The sequence below is a fragment of the Rhinatrema bivittatum genome, chromosome 5 (genome assembly GCF_901001135.1).
Source record: "Rhinatrema bivittatum chromosome 5, aRhiBiv1.1, whole genome shotgun sequence".
In the NCBI taxonomy this organism is placed as follows: domain Eukaryota; kingdom Metazoa; phylum Chordata; class Amphibia; order Gymnophiona; family Rhinatrematidae; genus Rhinatrema; species Rhinatrema bivittatum.
Window position 1 is genome coordinate 243632077 of NC_042619.1, and position 27993 is coordinate 243660069.

The following is a 27993-nucleotide window of genomic DNA, read 5'->3' on the forward strand; positions in this document are numbered from 1 at the left end:
AGAGAGCCCGTAGGACGGCAGGCAGAGGGCTCGTAGGCCACACACGGCAGGCAGAGGGCTCGTAGGCCACACACGGCAGGCAGAGGGCCCGTAGGCCACACACACACACACACACAATAGGCAGAGGTCCGTAGGCCACACACACACAGTAGGCAGAGGGCCCGTAGGCCACACACACAATAGCAAGGCAAGGCAGGTCAGAAGGCCCGTAGGCCACACACACACAGAAGGCCCGTAGGCCAGATACACAATAGTAAGGCAAGGCAGGTCAGAAGGCCCGTAGGCCACACACACACAGAAGGCCCGTAGGCCTGATACACAATAGTAAGGCAAGGCAGGTCAGAAGGCCCGTAGGCCACACACACACAGAAGGCCCATAGGCCAGATACACAATAGTAAGGCAAGGCAGGTCAGAAGGCCCGTAGGCCACACACACACAGAAGGCCCGTAGGCCAGATACAGAATAGCAAGGCAAGGCAGGTCAGAAGGCCCGTAGGCCAGATACACAATAGCAAGGCAGGTCAGAAGGCCCGTAGGCCAGATACACAAGCACGGAAGGCTAGAGCAGGGAGCCCAGGCGAGCTCAATGCTGAAGCACCGATGGAACTGCTAGACAGGGTTATAAAGGAAAGTCTGGGGTATAGAGTAGACAGGCAGGAAGGAGTGGGCCAGCCAGAAGAACATGCTCGTGGGGGACCTCTGGTGGTGAGGCGGCTGCATAGCAGCCATAGCCGTAACTCATGGTGTCAGTAACTGGCAAGCATGGCTCGGGGCTGGAGGTAAGAGTTCGCGGGGCCAACCCGCAAACCACAAAATGCAACAGTATATTATTGTATCATGCTCTATTTGAACATTTTTGTTTTCTTTTCTGTAATATCATTTGTACAGATTATATCTACAGCTATATAAATAAGTACATTAAAAAAAAAAGGTTGTTCTAGTGGTGACAGCATTCATGAGGCAAGAAGGCATTATGATTTATCCATATCTCGAAGACTGGTGGAGCAGAGCCAAATCTTTTTAAGATGTCAAATGTCTGATAGAGTTGTCCAAGTTTATAAAAAGCTTGGATTGGGTGATCAATTTCACAAAAAGCAAGCTTCATCCTGCTCAGTCTCAGACTATCTTGGGGCACATTTCAACATGCAGTAAAGTTGGATAAACTTTATGATGGACAGAGAGGACAAGCTGATCTGACAGATGAGGAGGTTGATCTCTCTGGTAGCTCCAAGAGCTTGAGATTATCTTCAGCTCCTGTGTTCCATGGGCCGAAACTTACATGAGGCCTCTTCAATAATTTCTTCTGTCTTAATGGTTCTCTCAAACTCAGGATTATGATGTCCATCTTTCCTTACCAGCCACGATGAAAAGCAAACTTTGTTGGGGACAGATTCTCAGAGCTTTTTGTCTGAAGTCAGTCCAATAACTCCCTCCTGGATTCTAGTCATGACGGATAACAGTCTCTCTGGTTGGGGAGCTCATTGCCTGGATCAGGTGGTCCAGGGACTTTGGTCTCCAGATGAGACAACCTGTTCCATCAACAAGCAAGAAACCATGGCAATAAGGCTGGTCCTGTGTCATTTCCTTCCTTTACTTTGAGGAAAGGCGGTCAGGGTACTATCTAACAATGCAATGGTGGTGGTGTACATGAACAGGCAGGGTGGTATCAGAAGTCTAGGAGTGTTGGAGGAAATGAATCTTCTCTTTCCTTGGCAGAAAATAATTTGCGGCTTTTGTCCACAACAAACATTGTGGGACAGGAGAATGTGCAAGTTGATTATCTCAGCAGGAATCTTCTGGATCCAGGCAAATGGGAGCTGAGCCAAGAGGCTTTTTTAGAGCATAATTCTCAGGTGGGGCTTAATGGATTTAATGGTGATGCACAGGAATGCCAAGATTCATCAGTTCTTCAGCCATCACAGGGAGTCCGGTGCTGAGGGATATAAGGATTGCTCAGTTTCTCCCTGGTGTGAGGATATTCCTTGCATTTTGGCCTTTCTTCAGGGAGGTTTAGAAAAGGAGTTGGCTCTGAATTCCCTGAAGAGTCAGTTTACAGCCATTTCCTGTTACAGAGGCCGGATTCATCAAATTTCAATAGCAGCTCATCCGGATGTCTCCTTGTTTCTTTGGGGAGTTAAAAGATTATGACCTTCTTTTAGGCCTTTGGTTCCTCAGTGGGATCTTAATCTAATTCTCAAGGCATTGGTTTTTGCCTACCTTTGAACCTTTGAAGCAAGTGACACTTAAGGATCTCTCCATGAAGGCAGATTTTCTAGTATCGATCTGTTCATATCACCAAATTTTGGAGCTTCAGGTTTTCTCTTGCTGAGACCCTTTTTTGATCATTGCATATGACTTGTTCTCTTTTGTCTAGTTCCATTTAAATAAGTATCTCTCTGCCGGCTTTTTAGAAGGAAGAGTGCTGTGGTGATAAATCTTTGAGATGCTTGGATATCTGTAGGGTGATCACCAGGTACTTAGAAGTAACTATTTCTTTTCATAAGATGGGCAAGCTATTTGTGCTGTTTGGAGGGCTGTGTAAGGGTGAAGTGGAGTCTAAATCTACTCTAGCTAGATGGTTCAAGGACATGATTTTGTCAGCTTTTTGCTTAAGGGCTGGCAGGACCCAGAGATTATTCATGATCACTCTTCTAGAGCATAGTCTTCTTCATGGGTGGAAGTGGCCGTTGCATTGTTGGACATCTGTAATTGGTGACCTGATCATCCTCACGTTCCTTTGTAAAGCATTACATGTTGGATGGTTTTTGCTAAAGAGGATGCAGTTTATGGAGATGGTGTTCTCAAAGTTGCCCTTACTTCCTCCCCCCCTAATTAGTTGGGCTTTGGTACTTTCCACTTATGAGGACTGGACTGGTGTAGCAGGATGAAATGGAAGGAGAGATTTTTACCAGTTAATTTTCTTTCCATGAATCCTGTTATACCAGTCCATGACTCTCCAGGACGTTGGGCCATTTGCATCGTAGAAGAGTAGGTTTTATGTCCTGTATATACTTAGGGACTCAGGTATCTTTTCAGACTATTGTTGTTTCCCTCCTGCCCTTATGTTTATTGTTACTTTCTGCTCTTTCATAGTTCTTGGGCAAGTGACAGGTTGTCAGAGGATTTTCTTATCAAACATGTTATGCGTTTGTTATTCTCTTATTAAAAGATGTAGTCTGCTTCAGGACTTTGTCATAAGAATACTGGATTTCTTCTGTGCTGAATCACCTTTAAGTAGTGGCGATGATGTCATGGAGAAAAAAACAAACCAATGTGCTCTGCTTCCATCTGCTGGTAGGGGGCATAACCCACTTGTGAGGACTGGACTGTTGAAGCAGGATTCATGAAAAAAAAAATTAACGTAAACATTTCTCTATGGCATGGGTGAGACTTGCCATTACATATACTGTAGACTCCTGGGTTAATTTCCTCAACATGATTTTACAGCTCATTGCTACCCAGGATGATGTTTTTGCTTTTCCTCAACTATTTCCTGTGGTAGTTTATGAAAAATGATCGAGGGAGGAGGAGAACAGATTATCTTGGTGCCAGAATCATGTGAAGGGTAGAGGGTGTGTGAGCCCTTTGTGCTGTAGCGTAGTTGACACAGCCTCAAGATCGAACCCTCGAGGCCTATGCCAGCAACTGGCGAATGCACCCAGTAGCGGGTCAGTCTGGAGCTTCACCTATTCCAGCTGCCTTCCCCCGCAGGTTGAACCTTTGGGTTCTGGCAGTTGGCAGACTTAGGCGGGTCCCTTGGGCAGTGAAGAGAACTAGAGTCCAAGGTACACTGGGGTCAGGGCAAGCAGCAGATTAACAGAGTCAGAGACAGACCAAGGATGGGGCAGGAGGCTAGCAAGAATGATCAGGTTCAGGCAAGGGGTCAAGATCCAGAGAGTCAAACCAAGGGTGGATGAAGACACTGGACAACTCAGATAGGACAAGGCAAGGCTGAACAAGGGAGGCTGGAGAAGACAAGGTTGGATGAGGCAAGGCTGGAGGAGACAAGGCTGGACGAGGCAACCCTGGAAGGCAAGGATGGAGAAGACGAGCTGGAACAGACAAAGCTGTAAGACAAGGCTGGATTCATGAACTCAGGAGAACAGAAACCAGGATCACACAAGCCACACGTACTGCAAGGCAGGAGATCCGCTGCTGAGGTGAGGTAATGCTGTAGACAGAGTCTTTGCTTAAATAGCCCAGTTAGGCTGACATCATCGGGAGGCACCACTCAGTGTTTCCCACCATGGGGCCTATATTATGTGCATACATGCTCGTGCCTATGGGAAGGCAGTGGCCTGGCTGCAGCAGTGGTGGTTGGCAGCGTGCAGCAGCGATAGCGTTTTACCGCAAAAGGAGGTCTCCAGCAGTGTCGCTCAGCAGTGGGGGTGAGTGCAGCAGTTCACGGGGCAGTCCTGTGAGCTGCCAAATGTAATGAATCGATTCTATTGCCCAATTGAAAATCTTGTTGAGCACTCCCAAAAATGGCATCTCCCTGGATCAGTATCTAATGTGACCCCAATAGTGTGCTGTCATCAGTTCCTCACAGTTTTTTATTTTTTTTAATAACAAGTTTCAGAAAGAATCTTGTCTGATTGGCTCTTTAATCATCTGTGACAATAAAGGTCTGTTTAAAGCTTGGGTAAGGATTAAAATATCTGGAGGTTTATTATTTTTTTCTTTCTGGTTTTGCAAGCATTTGCTTGTGCAATTTTTTTTTTTTAGTAGTTTTTCATTTTCCCTTGCCGGAAATGTAAGTTTTGGGTGAAACATACAGTTTCAAATTGGGCAATCAAACTAACATGAATGTTGTTGTAATATATTTGTGGAGTTTCCTATTGCATATAACTTTTTTTTTTTTTTAAGCCAGCGGTTTCCTCCTGCTTCTTTGCACTTCCAGCTCAGTCAGAAAGAGAGCTGGTATCTGGAGGCCATGAAGCTTCATTTGCAACTAGCTGCGGATTTTTCTCCTGTTTTTATTCTCCCCACCCCTCTCCCGCCATTCCGCCAACATACTTAATCTGGTCATCGCAGTAAGGTTCCTTAGCTGAGGGGCAAGCTCCAGGACTCCTTCTGGAATCCTGCAATCATGGACCCTGAATCCATCCTCAAGGGGTCAAGCAATGACTACGACTCCCTGCTCCCCTTCCAGAGGCTGTGAATGCTGCCTCCGAGAAATACCCAGCTGACCTGATAAGCAGAAGTCCCAACTCAGGCATCAAACTGGGGACTTTCCACATGGTGAGCCACCCGGCCAGCCAACACATATTACTTTTAAGGTGAAGCCAAGTTAAATGATAGATCAATTTAGGAAATGATTTATTTCTGCTGCAATTTTGCTGAAACTATGAGAATGCTGAAATTGAGCCTTGACAACTGAGCAGTCTTTTTACACCTCTTTATGTGCATTTGTAAAGAATATTCACTATGATAGTTTAAGAAAAGAAAGGATTATCAATTTGACACACTGTGGGCACCTCAGGAAAAAGTAAACTGACACAGACCTGTACACTTTATCAGATTTTATTACAAACCACCCACAAATTAATACCATGTGAAAGGACCTATTGGATTCCTTACCCAGTAATATGAGTGTAGGGAACTGGTCTGAACCCATTTTCCAAAGCAACCCCCATAGAAGGTACCACAATAGATCATTCCACAATATAGTGAACCCTAGAGTGTTCCAGAATCAGTAGAGTGAGGAGTGAATTTGGAGTTGGACATCAAAGAAGGAGCAGTCTTTCTAGCTTCTCTGCACAGGCTTGCAGGAAGGACACCAAAAGTGTCAGATCTGTGGTATTGCTTTGAGAAAAGCTACTGCCTCAAAGGAAGGGGTTAGTAAGCTGTTCTCTCTGGGCTTTTTTTATTTTTTTTATTTGAGTGCCACTCTTGGGAGGAAGATACAAGCACCTTTTAATCCCCTATTTTGAAGTCACTATTCTAAACACTTGGAATAAAGGCAAGGAATAAAGGTTTCCTATTTATGGATGACAGTCTTTACCTTTTGGGCTGCTTGTTCCTTGTAAGAGAGACCCCCACATTGAAATTTAGAAAAGAGATTTTTTTGAGATCAGGAGACTGCCTGGAGGACTGCCAGTGTGGGGACCTTCCAGGAGCATCCTGGGTTACTCAGCCAGCATGACCCAGTGCCACCTCAGCACTGTTGAAGAAGAGATACTTTATTTATTTATTTATCGAGTTTTATATACCATTGTTCGGTTTCGCCATCACAACGGTTTACAAGTTTCGATCGGAGACAGACAATTTAAATGGGAAAATCAAAGATCAAGATTATAGTAAATTGAAATATAAGTATGGGAGCAGGTACATTTAGAGGCAGGTATCATAAAGTTAGGTAATGGAATAGATCGAGGTAACATTAACAGTGTTAGCAGGTAATAATAAGTAGTAGATAACAATAATTGGAGTGGGTATGTATACAGTTAGCAAAAATGAGTGTTCAGGTAGTTATGTTGTCTGTGTGATGCAGTCATGTTTATTTCCGGTTTGGAGGTCAGTTGTGATGGGGCTGTTGTGGTGTTCTTGGCTGTCTTTGTATGCCTTGGTGAACAGCCAGGTTTTTAGATCTTTCTTGAATTCTTTTAGGTTGTGTTGCATCCTTAGTTCGGTTGGGAGTGTGTTCCAAATTTTGGGACTGGCAAGGGAGAATGCTCTTTCTTGTATTTTTGTGAGTTATGCTGTACGGATGCATTGTTGACAGCTGGAGGAGTTTGTTCACACAATCCCTGCTGCTGGATGGCTGAAAATGAACTTTACATTGGATTAGAAGCCAAAGAATGTCCGATTAGAAACTTTTATTTATGGAGACGTGTTCTTTTTAAGGTGAGCCTGACTCAGGCCGAGTTTTGCCCCCACATTGGGTAGCTGCCTCAGGGGCTGTATCTAGTAAATCTTTTAATGTATATGAGTACAGTCTTATAACAAATGTTTCTGATGGTCTTGGCAGTACTACGGAGATGGTCATAATACACCTCCTCTATGGCCTGGAAGTAAATCACCCGCTTCAGCTTGGTTTCATGTTTATCTTCTCCCCTGAGCCTGGATCCGTCTCTCTGGGGTTTTCTGAAAATCCTGCCCGCTGCGAAGGAACGGCTGGGACCGGGCTGTCCACTCAGTATGTCCACTCAGTATAGCAAGGAGGCATAAGGAGGTCAGAAAGATTCAGAGCATCAATCTTCAGCATGTGGGTTTTAGCTCCATGCATTATAATATTCCCAAGGCAACATATTGTTGCTCTATGTACCGTACATTAGCATGAACATTATTGTGGACACTACTGATGGTGCTATAAGACACATCTGTTTCTATGCAAGAATGGATTCATCTTTAAGAAGTTTGTTTTGTGTCAGATTGTCACACCTGAAGAAGCTGAAGTATTATTGGAACACCATTTTCAAGCATGAAGAGTGATTTGTCAGAGTCCAACTGTTAACTCCATGGGCTTAGAGGTTTATCTTCCACCTGCTCGGGAATGGGCAGGGTCCCCTGCAAGTTCCCTTTATAGAAAGGACATGGGAGAAGAGCTATACCTATATAACATAAAAACCCTCAGGGCCCATCGATAATGCCCGAACAAAGATTTATGGTTCTCTTGCCAGTTGGACAGGGATACAGGTTCTTGGACCGGTGCTTTTCAATATATATATAAATGATCTGGAAAGGAATATGAAGAGCGAGGTTATCAAATTTGCGGATGATACAAAATTATTCAGTGTAGTTAAATCACAAGCGGATTGTGATATATTACAGGAGGACCTTGCGAGACTGGAAAATTGGGCATCCAAATGGCAGATGAAATTTAATGTGGACAAGTGCAAGGTGTTGCCTATAGGGAAAAATAACCCTTGCTGTAGTTAAATAATGTTAGGTTCCATATTAGGAGCTACCACCCAGGAAAAAGATCTAGGCATCATAGTGGATAATACTTTGAAATTGTTGGCTCAGTGTGCTGCAGCAGTCAAAAAAGCAAACAGAATGTTAGGAATTATTAGGAAGGGAATGGTTAATAGAACGGAAAATGTCATAATGCCTCTGTATTGTTCCATGGTGAGACCACACCTTGAATACCGTATACAATTCTGGTTGCCGCATCTCAAAAAAGATATAGTTGCATTGGAGAAGGTACAGAGAAGAGCAACCAAAATGATAAAGGGAATGGAACAGCTCCCCTATGAGGAAAGGCTGAAGAGGTTAGGGCTGTGCTTGGAGAAGAGACGGCTGAGGGGATATGATAGAGGTCTTTAAGATCATGAGAGGTCTTGAACGAGTAGATATGAATCGGTTATTTATACTTTCGGATAATAGGACTACGAGGCATTCCATGAAGTTAGCAAGTAGCACATTTAAGACTAATCAGAGAAAATTTTTTTTTCACTTAATGCACAATTAAGCTCTGGAATTTGTTGCCAGAGGATGTGGTTAGTGCAGTTAGTGTAGCTGGGTTCAAAAAGGGTTTGCAGCTAGGCAGAGAGTGCATCAAACTAGGTTGAAAGTACAATGTACAAATCTCATCTTTGTGTACCTTTCCTCACTCCAAATCATATCAAATCTCCACTGATGTGTACTGTGCTGTTCGTACCTCTGACTGTGCATGTAAAACTGCACCCCAAACCCTAGGCCATCACCAATACTTTCCTACAGTGGTATAAATAGTTGACTAATATGTGTGCATCCCCAGAGGCTCTCTCTCTACTCCACTCCACTCCTCTCCTTCTCCCTCTCCCCTCTCTCTCTCCTACCCAAAACAGGATTTGCGATAAATATTGCAAATCCTCTTTCGGGCATATCACACAGCATAACACCAGGAAAAAAAGGTGTAGTTATTTCTGGCGTTAAAACGTGCTTTATGCTATCATACACAACATTAAACACCCTTCATTTTCATAAACTCCTCCCTTCTGACTAAATTTTAAAAATTTGCATATGCATCTCAAGAGATGCATTTTTTATCGCATCTCATGAGAGAGATTATGACGTTATCGTGAACATTAGAGCCCTCATGCCCATGATAAGGCCCTAACACAATTTGATGAATGGCCCTATAAGTTTGTACCTGAGGCAACGAAGGGTAAAGTAACTTGCCCAAAGACACAAGGAGCAGCAGTGGCATTCCCTGCTTCACAGCCCACTGCTAACTTCTAGGCTACTTTTCCAATTTGAACTGAAGGCAGAAGTAGATAGGGAGGTAATACAGAGCCGTGAGAACAGAGTAACATATTCATAAGGATGCTGGAGGAAGAAAATCACACAGCTAAATTTTTGATAGGGTGCAGTGAAGAAAGACAGTTCAATGGCAGACCCATGAGGAAGAGGTTGCAGTAGCCCAATTGGGAAGTGACGAGAGAATGGATAATGGTTTTGACATGTGGTCATAAAGAAAATGGCATTTTGCTGATATAATAGAGAAAGAAATGACAAGGTGAATATTCAGTAGACCATTTAGTGGATAAGTTATCTGGCTAAATAAATGTCCCACTGAATATACTTGCTTAAAGTGATCCAGCTACATGCAACCGACTAGCTTTAAAACCTAACCAACTATATTTGAATATAACCATTTAGGTTTTTAATGTAACCCCAGTTCAGTGTGTATGATGAATCTGGATAAAAACAAAACAATACAACCCATGGCTAACTCCAAATCATTCACTGTCACCGGTCTTTGTTGCCCTGAGGTGGGTTCTTTCTAATGGGGGGAAGGATATCCTTCAGGGCCCAGGCATGTAAGTGGAATTCTCTTCCCTTGTGCATCAGGAGATCACCACTTCAGCAAATCTTTGGAGGAGGTGCTGTTGGGAATGGTATGCCCCTGTAAAGCTGGCTAACCCAATGGATGGGACCTAGGGCCATCTGGTGGTGACCTAGGGGTTCTCATGTGGCTGAATAACAAGCTACTTATCCTGATATCTTCAAAAGATATCCAAGTAAGTAACACTGTCAACATTAAGAAAGAAAGAAGAAATAAAATATTTCCTCAAATATTTCCCTTCCCCAACCTATTAAATAAAGGGCCCTATTGGACATTACTGGGGGGCCCCAGTACCCCTTTTCCATTTTCATTTGAAATTTTAAAATCATTACCCTTTCGGACCTTCATAACCCTTTGCAGTACTATAGGGCCAGCGTGCAGCCTCTCTCCCATCCCTGGACCCCCTCATCTCACCCCCCAATACCAAAAAACATCCCTGGCAGGAGCAAGAGTCTTAACTCACTATTCCTAGCGGCTTCAGTGTTGCTTATGATGGGAAGCACTGCATGCGTAAACTATGCTGCTTAGTTTATACTTCCAGCACTAGAAGTGTACATTTTGGGAGCTTGGGGGCACAGGTTGGGAAAGGGAGACATTCGACCACAGACCCTTTTATTTCTTCTTTCTTTCTTAATACTGACTGTGCCCCCAAGCTCCCAAAATGTACACTTCTTTAGTTGTGAAGTCCTTCTTCTTGAGGTGTTATTATATCATTAGACATCTACAACCAAATATACCAGTCTCTTGGGGTGGGTAGTAGGGGGCGGTGAGAAGGAAAAGGGGGGTGGGGTGGAACGATGTTGGTAATTGGGATATAAACTCAGTTAAAACAGGATTAGGACTGGTTGTTGTTACTGCTTATAACACAGTTGATTACTGGACTATTCCTGAAATTAACAGTACACAAGGTATTCCTGGATCCAGTTGAACATTGATGGCCTGGGGTAGCTCTAGATGGCTTATGATTGGTCTTTACCTTGGCTACTCATAGTGTTTGTTAGTCTGTACTATACTCTGTTAGTCAAATGATGTTCTGTATCACGATTGTACTGTTAATAAAAATTATTTACACAAAAAGTTATGCATTTACAATAAGTTAGAAAAAGGTTATGCATTTACAATAAGCCCTGAGTAATCTTTTGTTCAGTGAGTGCACTTGGTGAGGAATATTTTTGGAGGATCCATTCAATGCACCCCCTCCCTTTGAGTCAGCTCCCTCCTGACGGCTCTGGGGGGCAGTGTAGCTTGATTTGAAGTTATAGGAAGTGTGTAGTTTTCCTGAGTTGAGTTTATGGGGCTCCAGCAAATCCTGCTGGGAGCCTGTGAGACAGGTCAGGGAATCTGCCCTGCTTATCCACTCCCTGGTGGGAATTTTGGGGGCTTTTTTTTCCTGACGATTTTAAGCGGTAGGAAGCCTGATGAGATTCTGCGCACCACCTGGACTCAGGGAACCCTGATTTTGGGGGCTGCGTAGATTAGAGAAGAACTTGCCCATTTACATCCTCAAGGACGGAGGAAGGTGGTGACCCAGTGCCAGGACATTATAGTGTTTGCAACGTTTTTGGGGGAAAAAAAGTTTTGTTAGAAAGATCTGAGAGGAAATGTTTAGCTGCCCCTCTTCCTATCCATCTGAAGGACATTTGGAGCTGTTTGTTCCAGCTAGAATCCCTCCCATCAGGAGTCTCAATATGAAGAAAACAAGGAGATCGCAATAACTGTGAGAAAAGAGACAATTAAGAGAATTGAGGACACCCATCAGAATTCTTCAGCTCCTGGGGAGAGAGAGGATTAGACTCTCTCAGGCCGATGCAATATCGGTGAGCGTCAAACAGGTGCTCATGATTGAGCACCCGCTGTCTTAACGCACACCAATCCACCTCACCAAGGTGCCCAATTTAATATTTAAATGGGTTGCCGCAATAAAATAGAGGCGCTAGGGAAAATTTTGCATCTCTAATAACTCCTCGGCATCGGGCGCCCAGGAGAGGTGGCCGTCAGGGGGTTAGGAAAACGGAACCTTAATTTTATGCGTGTCCGTTTTCCTAACCTGTGCACAGCCACAGGTTAGGAAAATGGGACACTCGTTAATTGAGCGTCCATTTTCCTAACCTAACTGTTGGAGACACTTTATTTATTATTTATTTTAATGGTTGCCCTTTTTTTGGTTCCTCCGACTTAATATCACCATGATATTAAGTCAGAGGAACTACAGAAAAGCAGTATTTTCTGCTTTTCTGTAAACGTTTGGGGCCTCTCAATAATTAGTGCCTACTCCGGGGCAGGCATTAATTTTTGAGAGTAAAAATGTGCACGTTGGGCACATGTGATGAGTGCTATTAGCTTTGCGCTGGTTTGGATGCACATTTTGGATGCGCTAATCCCCTTATTGCATGACAGGTTTTGGGCGCGCATCTAAAACGCATGTCCAAGCAGCTCCAAACGTCCTTCAGATGGATAGGAAGAGGGGCAGCTAAACATTTCCTCTCAGATCCACTATATTGCATCGGCCTGTCTGTGCTGAGACTGTGTTTAAACCATTTTTACCAGAGCTGGAGGGGTTTTTTTCTTGCCCAAATAAGGATCCCCTGTCCAGCTGGAAACTCCACTTTTCCAGGCCTTAGAGGGTGGATGTTTCCCTGACCCTGGTATAAGAGACCCATGTAAGATAGAGGGAAAGATCCTGTCACACAAAAGAGTAATTCTGTGGTGCTGAGGATTAAGTTTCTTGTGCCATACTTACCAGTGTTTTTAATAGTAAAGACTTTAATTTTGGACACTAAACCAGTGACGCCAGAGTGTTTCTTTGGCACCTACAGCACACACACGGGCCGATACAGCAAACCGTGGCCGCGGTTGCCCTGTTTTTAACCCGCTTTGGATGCACATTTTGGACGCGTAAGGCGGACCCGCGATTCAGTATCGGCTTTTACGCATCCTTACCGCTTTCCGAAATGAACGCGTATCTGTCTCCACCCGCCGCATGTATATGATATGTTAATGATCGATTTAGCTATTCCCTCCGATACAGTAACGTGCGCCCAGATTATCGCCTTTTTAACCAGCTTATTTACCGCGTCCTTAACCTGAATATTTACCGCCTACCCTGACCCTGGCGTTAGTGTGGTGTTCAGTCAGCTTCGTACCGGACAGCGTCATGGACAACATGCATATATTGGCTCTGGTGATCTTTTTCATTCGGTTGGACGTCCGGCTGCCTTGAGCGTCCGGCTGGGCGCTCAAGGCAGTGGCCATGGACGTTGGAAGGCAGCGGGTCTCCGACCTCGGACGGGCACTCAAGGCAGCGGGGTGTCCGATCATGGACGCCCGGGCGGGAACGTCCATGAACGGAAGCCCCGACCTTGGACGTCCGGACGTGCACTCAAGGCAGCGTAAATGGACGTTGGAAGGCAGTGTTCCTCACTTTCCGGGCGTCCATGCTCGGAGGCCCCGACCTTCACAGATGCCCGGACTTCCTTGCACGTCCTTAAGCGCCCGGACGTGGAAGGTTGGGGGTGGCCTCCGACCAAGGACATACGGATGCTCAGGGCAGCGGCCCCGGTGTCCATGCGGGGTCTGTAGAAAAGAACCATCCACTTACCTGGTGGAATGACATTTGAAATGACATTTGAAATGACAGGTATGGCGCCAGAGCACCCTGGATACTCTCTCTGCTCTATACAGTAAAATGCATTGCAAATGCCTACCGCTTCATAGGCGCACTTTGGATGCGCGTTTGCCACCGCTTCGATTTGCGTCTAATTTGAATACTGAATCCAGCGGCTTGTGAACCAAAATGTGCGCGCGTCAAACGAGCGGGTGCCCGGCGCTGCCACACTTTTTCTTATGCGTCCTTACTGTATCAGCCTGACAGTGAGGACAAGTAGCCCTCTCCCAGGGACAAGAAAAGGAAAGTTATCCTTAGCACTTGGGGCCCTGAAAATTGACTCTTCCCTGCCCCCCCTCCCCCCCATAAAAAAGAATCCACACTCTGGGGATAGAGATAGTGAGGGGGGAACTAGCAGGAAGTATATCAGCCCCTAAGAGAGTTATACATTGTTTTATGGCCCCACCGGAGTACAGTAAGCTTCTTGGGGATGGGTTTGCACCTACAAGAAAGCAAAAGACACTTGGAACCCATTTGGTATTAGATCTATTGTAAAGCATGTTGGGTGTGGGCTTGGCCCTCAGAAAGCCATGAGGAAACTGAATTACAATATAATAAACCTCCCATTCCAAAGCAGCACTAACTGCCAAAACTCAAATTGTAACAACCCTGACTATGAAAAGCAACACTGTAAATATTACACTAGGTTCTAAAACATCAATACACATCCTGTTAGGAAACGAACAAGCCAGACTGTTGTAGATCCATACACAGAGTCCGCATGTTAACAGAATACCTCACCTCAGCATGCATGCAGAATACAGATACAAAAAAATCCAGAATAAAGAAACCATAAAGATTAAATAGAAAGGTGCAGACAAAAACTGAACTGAAAACCATGCAGTACAACAGTGGAATAACAGAAACATCATCATTTGTCATAAATGCTTTACAATAAAATCAAGGAATATGAAACAATCATAATAGTAAAACCATCTTAATAAAAAGAATAAATATTTCAAAACAATCATGACTAGAATTACATCTAACAATAAAAGACTCACAGGGAGCTTACTGCACGCCGGTGGGGCCATAAAATGATGTATAAGTCTCTTAGGGGCTGATATACTTCCAGCTAGTTCTCCCCTCACTATCTCTATCCTCAGAGTGTGGATTCTTTTTTATGGGGGGGGGGGGGGGGGGAAGGAAGAGTCAATTTTCAAGGCCCCAAGTGCTAAGGATAACTTTCCTTTTCTTGTCCCTGAGAGAAGGCTACTTATCCTCACTATGTGTGCTGTAGGTGCCAAAGAAACACTCTGGCGTCACTGGTTTAGTGTCCAAAATTAAAGCCTTTACTATTAAAAACACTGGTAAGTATGGCACAAGAAACTTAATCCTCAGCACCACAGAATTACTCTTTTGTGTTACAGGATTTTTCCCTCTATCTTACATGGGTCTCTTATACCAGGGTCAGGGATAAGTGCAAGTTGGACCGTTAGATGATTGAGGGGTTAAAGGGGGCCGACTGGCAGAGATAGGCATCTCCGAGACAGCCCTATCTTGGTTCTCCTCCTACCTCACCCATAGAGAATACTTAGTAAAAATTGATAACTCTGAATCTTCACACATACCCCTTACACAAGGCATTCCCCAAGGATCCTCTCTATCAATCCACCCTCTTCAATATTTATCTGCTGCCACTCTGCCAATTACTCTCCAATCTAGGCCTGAAATTCTTCCTGTATGCGGATAATGTTCAAATACTTATCCCCATTCAGAAATCCCTCAAGGAAACATTACAATTCTGGAAAACATGCCTTGTATCAATCAACTCCCTGCTTTCCAACCTCCATCTTGCGCTCAATGCCTCAAAAACAGAAATCCTCATCCTTTCAAATCAACCAGACCATACTCTCCACCAAACCACTCAAAACACCATAGAAACTCACACACCTCCGCACTCTGTAAGAGCCCCAGGCGTCTCCCTGGACCAACACCTAAGTTTCAAACCCCACATTAAGTCGCTTCTAAAAGGGGGTTTCTACAAACTCCACATTCTTAAAAAACTTAAACCCCTCCTCCACGCCCACGACTTCCGCACAGTTCTGCAAACGACCATTCTATCAAAACTTGACTATTGTAATTCCCTGTTTCCACCATCAAACCCCTACAAATCCTACAGAATGTCATGGCGAGAGTTTTAACAAATACCTGGAAAAGGGATCACATCACTCCCATTTTAAAAGATCTGCACTGGCTCCCCATCTCATTCCGTACTCTATACAAAACACTTACCATTCTGCACAACACACTACACAAGAACAACTCCCCCTGGCTCGAAGAAATGCCAAGTTTCCGATCCTCTAACCGCCCCACCAGAACCTCCACACCCCATCACTCAAAACTGCCCGCCTCACTACTACCAAAGAAAGGGCATTCTCCATTGCTGGCCCCACCCTTTGGAACTCCCTTCCTGCTGAACTCCGTTTAGAGCCATCCCTGAATCAATTCAAAAAAGGAATCAAGACATGGCTGTTCAAACTGGCCTACCCTGACTCTAATCAAACCCAGACAGTGATCTCCACTGAACCACCCTAGCTCCCTGATCATCCCCCTTCCCCTAGCACCTTCACAACACCACCCTCCCACTCAGCCCCCTTGCAATTTCACCTGTCTGTACATAAGATCATATGGTTGCGCCTTTCTGACTGTTTATAAGTTTATCCTGCTAACCCATTTGTGGCATGCTCTGTGAATTTTGACACAGTTACTTGTTATGCCCTATGTAATTTTGAGTTTTCTATCTCCCTCATGTCTTCCTATTCCCCCCTCCCTCTCCATCCCAGTTCTCGACCCCTATCCTCCTCCCCCTTACCTAGCTCTCTATCATTGTTCATTGTAATTTCCACCTTTACAGTTACTTGTAAACCGACATGATGTGTCCGACAAATGCCGGTATATAAAAGTTCATAAATAAAAGCTCATAAATAAATAATCTACGCAGCCCCCAAAAGCAGGGTTCCCTGAGTCCAGGTGGTGCGCAGAATTTCACCAGGCTTCCTACCGCTTAAAATCGTCAGAACCCCCCCCCCCCCCACACACACACACACACAAAATTCCCACCAGGGAGTGGATAAGCAGGGCAAATTCTCTGACCTGTCTCGCAGGCTCCCAGCAGGGTTTGCTGGAGCCCCATAAATTCAACTCAGAAAACTACGCACTTCCTATAACTTCAAATCAAGCTTAACTGCCCCCCAGAGCTGTCAGGAGGGAGCTGACTCAAAGGGAGGGGCTGCATTGAATAGATCCTCCAAAAATATCCCACACCAAGTGCACTCGCTGAACAAAAGGTTACCCAGGGCTTACTGGTTTCGTGACCTTACGGTCTGTTACACAGTGTTTTCTGGTTGGCATCACATCAATGCATGTGATATTTTTACTGTAGAATGTACTTTGAATATCCGATTTTCATGTAAAATCTTATTGTAAATGCATAACTTTTTGTGTAAATAATTTTTATTAACAGTACAATCGTGATACAGAACATCATTTGACAAACAGAGCATAGTACAGACTAACAAACACTATGAGTAGCCAAGGTAAAGACCATAATGCTGTGGCAGCCTGCCAATCATAAGCAATCTTAGAGCTAACCTAGGCCGTCAATGTTCAACTGGATCCAGGAAGACCTTGTGTACTATTAATTTCAGGAATACTCCAGTAATCAATTGTGTTATAAGCAGTAACAACAACCAGTCCTAATCCTGTTTTAACTGAGTTTATATCCCAATTACCAACATCGTTCCACCCCCACCCCCCTTTTCCTTCTCACCGCCCCCTACTACCCACCCCAAGAGACTGGTATATTTGGTTGTAGATGTCTAATGATATAATAACACCTCAAGAAGAAGGACTTCACAACTAAAGAAGTAGCATCCTCAATAAAATAGTATAATGCCTGTAAACATTATTAGTATAACAGTATGAAAGACAGGAGCTCAACGGATAAAATGAAATAACACTCAAAGGAATAACTGAAATGGCAAGGGCCGTTGTGAAGCATATAAGATCATAATAAATCCCCTTTGGGAAGAAAAGAGACCGCCTCAGTGAGGAGAAGCTTAATATAGTCTTCCCAGAGATGCTTTATATTGTTGTACTGGGCAGAAGACTTCTGCTTTGCAGTCAGTAATTCCATATGCAGGAGCTTTTGAAATTGATTCTGCCATGCGGTCTCATACAATGGAGTAGGATTTGTCCATTGAGCCAGAATAGAGTCCTTAGCAATAAGTAGCAGTTTGTCCAAGAATTGAAGCTGAGCAACCGCCAGGGACATTGTGACATCCCGGGTCATACCAAAAAGACCCTCACCAAAAAGCTATAGGTGAGGGTCTAATGGAAGAGCAGTTCCCCAGAGCTGCAGAACCAGGTTTTGTAGATATTTCCAGAAACTCTGCAGAGTTAGATATGACCAAAAACAGTGGAAGAAATCTGGACAAGGGTGAGCATATCGTACACACAATTTGTCCGAGGTAACCCCCATATAATAAGCATGGCATTGGGAATAATAGGCTTGATGAAGGCAATGTAACATTAGGGGGAGGAAGAATAGCCTAGTGGTTAGATTATAAGCCCTCTGGGGATAGGGAAATACCTACAGTACCTGAATGTAAACCAGTGTGATATCTCAATTGAGATCAAATGTCAGTAAATTAAAAAAAAATAATTTTCTACAGTTACAGGTATGCACCTAAAACAAGACTGAATGTCTTTCCGTGAAATTTTAATTTTATTTATTTAAAGGCTTTTTAATACCGATATTAGTGGGTACATCATATCGGTTTACATCAAACAGTAGATGGAAAGTACAAAGAACAGGGAAAAGGGGAGGGGACAACATAGTGCAACAATTAGAGAAAACTAGAGGAACAGGAAAAAAACATATTAACGTAATAACTTAGAGGCCTAAGTTAGTAGTGATGAGTTAATGTGCATGGACCTAGTCTGGGTAAGCCTGGTTGAAAAGCCAGGTCTTTAGCTTTTTCTTGAATTTGATGGTGCAAGGCTCAAGGCGGAGGTTCGTGGGTAGTGCGTTCCAGTGGGTGGGGCCAGCAATTGATAGGGCACGATCCCTTGTGGAGGTAAGATGAGCGTTCTTGAGTGATGGGATGTGAAGGGTACTTTTAAGAGTTGTTCTGGTAGGGTGGGTGGATGGTATGAATCGGAGGGGCTCATCGAGCCAGCTGGAGTTGTGTTTGTAGATGGATTTGTGAATAATGGTAAGGGTCTTGTAGAGGATGCATGATGGGATAGGGAGCCAGTGGAGGTAGTTAAGGAGGAGGGTTATGTGGTCGGATTTGCGGGCATTCATGATGGTTCTAGCAACAGCGTTCTGCAGCATTTGAAGTGATTTGATGGTGGAGTAGAGTAGGCCTAGATATAGGGAGTTGCAGTAGTCCAGTTTAGAAGAAAGGGTCGCATGAATGACTGTACGGAGATCGTGGGTATGGAGTAAAGGTTTGAGTTTTTTTATAACATTGAGCTTATAGAAGCCATCTTTTAGGAAAGAGTTGATGTGTTTTTTTAGGTTTAAATGCTGATCAATTAGAACACCAAGATCTCGTACAAAAGGCTGTGAGGCGAAAGAGCTGGAACCTGGGTCGCTTGAGGGGGAGGGCTTGAGAGTATGGTGGTTGGAGATGAAGAGCAGTTCTGTCTTCGTGGAGTTGAGAGCAAGGTGGAGATTAGTGAGTAGGGAGTTAATGGAAGCGAGGCATTTCTCCCAGAATTTTAGTGTTTTGGAGATAGATTCTTGTATTGGTATGATGATTTGAACATCATCAGCATAGATGTAGAATTTGAGGTCGAGGTCAGATAGTAGCTGGCAGAGGAGCAGGAGGTATATATTAAACAGGGTGAAGGAAAGGGAGGAGCCTTGAGGGACTCCTTGGGTGAGGCAGAAATGTGTAGATTCTGAGTTGCCTAATTTTACAGAGAATTGTCTGTTGGCCGGGTAGGATTTGAACCAAAGGAGGGCTGCAGCAGAGATGCCAATGTCAGATAGGTGGGAAAGGAGGAGGTTGTGGCTTATCGTGTCGAACGCTGCGGAAATGTCAGGGAGGGCAAGGATGTAACAATGACCTTGATCTAGGGAAAGTAAGAGTGTTTCGGTGCTCACGTTTTTACAAAAACCAAATTGAGAGGGGTGAAGGATATTGTTGCTTTCTAGGTAGTCCATAAGTTGGGAGTTGACCACCTTTTCCATGATTTTAGCAATGAAAGGAAGGTTTGAAATGGGACGGTAGTTAGCTGGGTCCTTGGGGTCCAGAGAGGGTTTTTTAAGAAGGGGTTTGACAACAGCATGCTTTAATGTGTCAAGGACTGAGCCGATGGAGAGGGAGCAATTAATGATGTCCGCCAGGGATTTGGCAATAGTATTAGGAATGGTTAGGAGAGCTTTGGTAGGGATGGTGTCAGAGGGGTGGGAAGCGGATTTAATTTTTTTAAGAATAGATTCAATTTCCTTGGAAGATGTAAGGTCAATGGAGTCTAGGGTAGCATTGGTATTAGTGTGTGGGGGGGAGAGGTGACGGGGAATCGGAGGAGGATGTTCGCTATTTTTTTGTGGAAGAAGAGGGCGAGTTCCTCACATTTACTACTGGCTTCGTCAGAGATGGGACGTGGGGCAGACTTGGTGAGGTCTGCAACATAGGAGAAAAGGGCTTTGAGGTTGTATTTGTACTCATGTATTTTGGAAGCGTAGTAGTCACTTTTAGTCTTTAGTGTGGAGAATCTGTAAGAGTGCAGGGTAGATTTGTAAATGGCAGCTTGTTGTGGAGTGGGGTCTTTACGCCAGATTCTCTCTCTCTCAATCTGAGGTTGTTTTTCATTCTATATAGTTCAGGGGTGTACCATGGGAAAAGCCGCTCATTCCATCTTGTAGCTCATTCCATCTTGTAGCCACTTAGTCCAAAGTTGAAAAGGGGTTGAGGGCAGGGCCAGCGGAACCACTAGGCAAGCTAGGCCTGTGCCTAGGGCGCCGAGAATTAGGGGGCGTTGCGGCAGGCAGCAGAATTTTGAAAGGACAAAAAGTACCCTTTCAAAATTCTGCCAGCCCCCGACTCGCCCTGCCGCCCCCCAGTGCCACCCTCCCGACGCCCCCCCCCCCCCCCCCGTGGTCCAGCGGAGGACCCGGGAACGATCTGCGCTCCCGGGGACTCAGCTGCCATTAATCAAAATGGCGCCGGTGACCTTTAGCCCATACCATATGACAGGGATCAACCAATGGCACCGGTAGCCCCTGTCACATGGAAGGGGCTGAAGGCCACCGGCGCCATTTTGCTTAGTGGCAATCGAGGCCCCGGGAGCGTCAGATCGCTCCCGGGCCCTCCGCTAGACTACCAGGAGGGTGGCACTGGGGGGGGAGGCAGGGCGAGTCGGGGGCTGGCTGCCTGCCGCGGTACCCCTAAGTCTCGGCGCCTTGTCTCCGGATGCGCCGATCTTCCTTTGTGTGTGTGTGTGTGTGTGTGTGTGTGTATGTATGTATGCGATATTTACAGAATTTTAAGCATCCCTCTTCTGGAAAATAAAATGTCATAAAGTGGGTAGAGACAAATACTAAAGTAACAAAAATCAAAGTATTTAAAATATTCATCTCAGCAAAATCACAAATTTAAGATATTGATGCCAGGTGGGTTGTTTTTTTTTTTTTTTTTTTTTTTGAAGCATAATTTAAGCATGAAGACTAGAATAGTTCCAATCTGAAACGGTTTTGTTTTATTTTGTTTATTAAGCTTTTAGAAAATGTATATTTTTAAATGACTAAGACTGAATCTTCCCATTTAAAAGGGAAGCTGACTAAAGATGTCTTTCTGTTCTATATCTCCCACATGAATAATCATACACTTGATAGTTTGAAGAAAGACCCTTGCTTTATTGCCTGAAAGTGTAAAACAAGAGAAGCTGTACGATGTGGGTCGCTGTCCCTTGGGAGGACAGAACCAGAAGGAAGGGTGTCATTTCGCCTTCTGATAGGAATGTGGTTTTCTTATTTAACGGTTGGGAGCATCACTTTCACTTTTAGTAAAAGTGAAAAATCATGCAAGTCTGAAAGCAAGGTGCTTCTGTGAGAGTGTAATGTGTATGTGAGACAGGGAGAGTGCTTCTATATGTGTGTGGTGTATATGTGAGTCAGGGAGGATGCTTGTGTGTGTCAATGTGTGTGTGCAAGAGAGATGAAGCATGTTTTTGGCTGGCATGTGGCTGTGAGAGAGGGCATGTGTGCGATTGAGCCTGTTTGTAAGTGAGATAGAACATGTGTGTGATTGAGAGCTTGTGTGTAAGTGAAATAGAGAGAGCATGTGTGTGATTGAAAGCCTGTGTGTAAGTAAGAGAGTGCGAGATCATTGTGTGATTGAGAGAGACTGGCCAGAGAGGTGACATTTGTATGTGTGAGAGAGACTGATCAGGGAGATGACTGGTATGTGTGTGCTTGTGTGTGTGTGAGCGAGAGAGACTGGTTGGAGAGATGATTGATGTGTGAGAGTCAGAAACTGGTCCTGAGGGTGTGACTGGTGTGTGTGTGTTTGTGTGTAAGAGAGAGAGAGAAGAGACTGGTTGTGGTCTTACTTAGAGAATAGCCACTGCCATTAGCAATGGTTACATGGAATAGACTTAGTTTTTGGGTACTTGCCAGGTTCTTATGGCCTGGATTGGCCACTGTTGGAAACAGGATGCTGGGCTTGATGGACCCTTGGTCTGACCCAGTATGGCATTTTCTTATGTTCTTATGTTCTTATGGTCCCTAAGGAAGAGGACTGTGAGGACAGCTTCAGCAGCTACTGCCGCTTCTGGTGTGGCCTGCAAGGGAAAGGAGTAGGAGAACTGCTGGAGAGGATAAGTAAAGGTGGCTTTTTAAGTTCATTTTTCTTGATTGACTACCATTTTAATTATTGGGTAGTGTGTCATATGTCTGCTGTTTGAAATATTTTATTGGTGTTTGGTAAAGCTTTCAAAATTTGCATGAGTCTTTAATTATTGGATATTCTATTCATTAGCTGTTTTGAAATTATTTTATTTGTATGGTTTTATAATTATGATTAATGATTTATATATCTTGATTTTATTGATTGTTTCATGAGGAATGGTGACATTTTTGTTTTTCCATTGTTACACTGTATAGAGTCTGGCGTGATGTGTTTTACAGTTCAGTTTTTGTCTGCACATTTCTATTTATACTTTATGTGGCTTTATTCTGTATTTGGTGAGGGTCTGTCTCTGCTCCGTGTGTGTGACCATGATGAGAGATTCTGCTAGCATATAGTGTCTGTATAGGGATCTATAGCAATTGGGTTTGTGTTGTTTTCTCAGTAGGTGGTGTATTGGTATTCTAGGACCCAGTGTAATATTTACCCTTGCTTTTTCACAGGTAGGGTTATTGTTGTTTGAGTCCTTGGTGTTATTACTGTTATGTTACAATGGGATTGCAGTATAGATTTTGAGTGTCTTTTTTGCAGGGTTTTGTGTTAGTTCACAATGTGCCTGGCAGTGGAAGGTGTTTGTGCTGCTGTTACTGTGAGGTGACACCAGAATTTGAAAATATCTTTTAGTATGATGAGCTGTAAGGGAAACATCCAAGTTCCATTGTTTGGGAGAATTTCAGTGGATGCACAGAGTTACAGAACTGGAGGTGCAGGATTTGTATTGACATTCTATCCCTTCCTATATATTCCAGACTTCACTCTCATAGCCATATAGAATTAGTTGAATGAGGCTATCAAATAATTTTATAGTGTGAAACTGGCCAGCATTTTAAAATTACGCAGAAGACCCTTTGGACTTTTTTATTAACACTTTTTTTTTAATAACCAATTTTAAAGCAGGACCCATGCTATAGAGGTGGGTGTGATGAAGAAATGTCATTTTGGCTCCCCCCCAACAATTCTTCTGTCTAGAGACGCCACTGATTTTCTGTGACCTTAAGCATTAGTACAAGAAGGATTAAGGGGGGGATGCTGGAAAGGCACACAAATGCATTGGCCCCCGGGCGCCGGAGACCCTTGGTGTGCCACTGGGTGCAAGCCATATGGGGCTGCAAGCGGTGGCAAAGAGGAGTGGAGATTTGGCAGGTTGCGAGCAGTGCCCCAACCTGCTCGTGACCCAGAAAACCACATAGTCGGCGGGTGTGATCGAGAATGAGGTAGGAGTCGGGGCTGAGACCGGGGAGTGGCGGCGTGACCTGGGGGGGGGGGGGGCGCAAGGGAGAAGGCTCACCTAGGGCACCAAATCCTCTTGCACCGGCCCTGGTTGAGGGCCATTAGCGCTGAATAAAATTGAGACCATTTCTGATGTCTACCGTCAGGGGCGGATTGTGGAAAAATAGTGGCCCGGGGGATTTTTCTCCATACTGGCCCATGGGTAACCAATTACATATACAATATAATTTACATATATAATTTACATATAATTTACATATATATGTGCACACCCCTATATTTCGGTATGGTCCTCCCATATCAACACAGTACTATTTGCCAACACTCAAAGAATAACAACCCTACCTATGAAAAAGAATACCACAAATAATACACCAAAATCAAAAATATCAATACACCTCCTATCAGGAAAACAGAACAGGCCAAGCTACTACAGATCCCTACAGAGAAACCACATGCTAAAAGAATGCTTCATCTCAGTCTTTGCATGCAGAACACAAACTCTCACCAAATACAGAATACAAAATGAAGGAGCACAAATGACAAAAACTGAAATGGAAACTCCAAGAAGCCAGACTCCATGTATTAACAATAGAAAAATAGAACCACCATTCCTCATAAAACAAATAAAATCAAGAAACATAAAGCATCAGTTATAATAGTAAAACCATAATAAAAGAATATTTTAAAACTACTGATAAATAGAATTTCTATTAATTAAAATCATATAAATTTTTTACAATTTCCCAAACACCAATAAAATATTTCAAAACAACACATATATCAAATAACACCCAATAATTAAAACTAATAAGGATTTTAAAAAGCCCCTGCTGTCCATACGTGGGAGCTCTTTATTTCCAGTCACCCTGATATCGTCGAGGATTAGGAGGTTATCCTCTCTCTCTCACACATACTCACATGTCCATTCTCTCTCACACATACAGTGTCACATACATACACATTCATGCTCTTATACCCACCATAACCTCTCGCTCTCACTGACACTGACACACTCTCAGGCTCTAAGACACTCCCCCTCCACATACACCCCCACACACACACGCAAACTCTTACTCCCTTGGATTTTCTCATACACACTCATGCTCTCACACTCACACACACACACACTGACCCCCAGGCAGGCTCCCATTCATTTTCACATCACTCCCTCCCCATCCCCCAGGCATGCACACATTCATTCTCACACACACAGACCCCCAGGCAGGCACCTATGCATTCACACACATACACCCCCAGGCAGAGTCCCATTCATACACATGCACATACTAAAGGCAGACCCCCTTCTCTTTCTTTTGCCAACAACCTCGGAACCTCTCTCATTCCTCTGCTGCCACTGTCACTGCTGCCGCATGGCTATTGGGGAGGCACCGATTGCTGCTACTGACACTGAAGCCCATTTTGCTGCCTCCTCTGTGCAGGCCCCGTGGGCTTCCACTTTCTCCATGCTGATCTCATACATTGTGAGATCCGCATAGAGAAAGTGCTATTCTTGCACATTCCCAAAGATTACATGTGCCAATCACTAAAAAGTAATTTTTTTTTTTTACCTTTGCTGGCTGATCTTAGTTTTCTAATCGGGTGGTCACAGGCTTTTTTTCCCCCATCTTCCCTTTCTTATTTTTTTGTCAGTTCCTTTTATATTGTCTTTTTTCTATTTCTTTTCTCTCCATCTTCTTCCCTCAAACACACACTCAGGTTCTCATTCTCACATGCTTTCTCTCTCTTCTCACACACACAGGCTCTCACTCTCACATGCTGTGTCTCATACAATCATTCATACACACAGGCTCTCACTCTCACATGCTGTCTCTCATACAATCATTCATACACACAGGCTCTCACTCTCACATGCTGTCTCTCATACAATCATTCATACACACAGGCTCTCACTCTCACATGCTCTCTCTCATACAATCATTCATACACACAGGCTTTCACTGTCACATGCTCTCTCTCATACAATCATTCATACACACAGTCTCTCACTGGCACATGCTGTCTGACTCACACACCCAGGCTCTCTCTCACTCCCACATGCTGTCTTACTCAAGCACAGGCTTTCACTGTCACATGCTCTATCTCATACAATCATTCATACTCACAGGCTCTCACTGTCACATGCTCTCTCTCATACAATCATTCATACACACACACACACAGGCTCTCACTGTCACATGCTGTCTCTCTCACACACACAGAGGCTCTCACATGCTGTCTCTGCAAACATTCAGGTCCTCACTCTCACACACAATCTCTCAACTCATCTCATACACGCACACAAACGCATTCTACTGACCCTCAGCCTCTCTCTCACCTCTGGGCCTCCTCTTTGCGGGTCGCCGCAGGATGGGCTCTGCAGTGGCCCTGATGTTCTCGGGCTGCGGCGGCCCTGCTACCGGGCCTCTTCCTCTTCTCGGGCCGCTGCTCCTCTTCTGCACGTGCTGATGCTCCTCCTCCTTCCTGCCCACGCGGCTCCGGCAATGTTTACTTCCGTGGCCGCACAGGCAGGAAGGAGGAGGAGGAGCATCAGCACGTTTAAACGCGATCTTTTTCTTCGGGCCGTGGTGATGTGAGCCTCACCACGACCCTGCCGATCTGCCTCCTATATACGTGTCGCTACTCAGCGGCCGCATGAGCCTCCTTGCGCCCGGGGGCATTGGCTCCCCTCGGGAAATCACTGCTTGCGGCGCCCCCTAATGCTTTGGTTGGAAATTTTATAATACAAAAAAAAAAAAAATCACGTGACAGGAGGAACCGGCCCATCGGGAAAAGCCTGATCCCCCGATAGGTCAATCTGCCCCTGTCTATCATCTGCGCCTGTTAACAAGAGAGTCAGACCCCGAACTTGATAAAAGGTAGGATTGGATTTCCGTTCTTCCAATATGAAGTGCCTCAATTGCAAGTAGCCGTAAAAGTCCTTGGAAGGTAAGGAGTATTGTTCCTGGAGTTCTTGGAAACTGAGAAGCTGAGTTGGAGTGGCCTCCTCTTTTAATAATTGAAATATAAACTTCAGTCCTAGCATAGACCATTGTTGAAAGAGTACTTGTGTCATGCCAGGATGGAATAATGGGCAACCTCGTATAGGCAGACAGTATGTCTAATGTTGATCCAGACTGAATTTTGAGTTTCTTACAAATAGTTTTTCAAACCATGCGAAAAGGTCTGATGACCACACTGCTAGTTATGTATTTGGAAAAAAGATTGTCTTTTAGATGCAGCACAGCCCCTAGAGTGTAGGGAGTTAGCCAATCTTTATAGTGAACTCAAAGGAGAAAATAACTCTGTGTCATATAGCATGATTATAACTTTCCAAATCAGGGCAGTTCAAACCCCTTTCCAACTTTGGTTTCATGAGAGTTTGTAAAGATATGCGAGCGCGCTTACCATTCCATAGGAACTTAGAGAGCTCTTTGTTAATGTCATAAATTTAAGAAAATAAGAACATAAGAAATTGCCATGCTGGGTCAGACCAAGGGTCCATCAAGCCCAGCATCCTGTTTCCAACAGAGGCCAAAAGCAGACCACAAGAACCTGGCAATTACCCAAACACTAAGAAGAATCCATGCTACTGATGCAATTAATTCTCCAACTTTTACTGTTTCAAGGGAAAACCTTGTCTGGTGGTTTTTGTACGGGAGCTTGATATGAGGGTAACCGATTTGTAGCTACCCTTCTTTAGCCCCCATCTATTATTCTTTTATTGATTATGAAAATTTCTGTTTTTTTTATTTTTCTAACATTTTTTTCTTTTTTCCTTAAAATTCCTTCTCCCCGGCTACTTATCCGACCCAATATGTTTTTTTATTTTATACTTATCAAGGTCGTCGCCTTTAATAATTCTCATGGGTTCGGATTGGCCCGTCCGACATTGGCCATGTTTCGGCACTATGTGCCTGCTTCAGGGACTGCGGGAGAGTCTACCACTGTGTCCAAAGCCGGGTTCACAGTGTTGGAATCACTTTTTCCATACCGTGTATCGAATGAGCGACGCCTTCTGTTCTGGTGATTACTGATGCAATTAATAGCAGTGGCTATTCCCTAAGTATAATTGATTAATAGCCATTAATGGACTTCTCCTCCAAGAACTTATCCAAACCTTTTTTGAACCCAGCTACACTAACTGCACTAACCACATCCTCTGGCAACAAATTCCAGAGCTTTATTGTGTGTTGAGTGAAAAAGAATTTTCTCCGATTAGTCTTAAATGTGTAACTTCATGGAATGCCCCCTAGTCCTTCTATTATTCGAAAGTGTAAATAACCGAGTCACATCTACTCGTTCAAGACCTCTCATGATCTTAAAGACCTCTATCATATCCCCCCTCAGCCATCTCTTCTCCAAGCTGAACAGCCCTAACCTCTTCAGCCTTTCCTCATAGG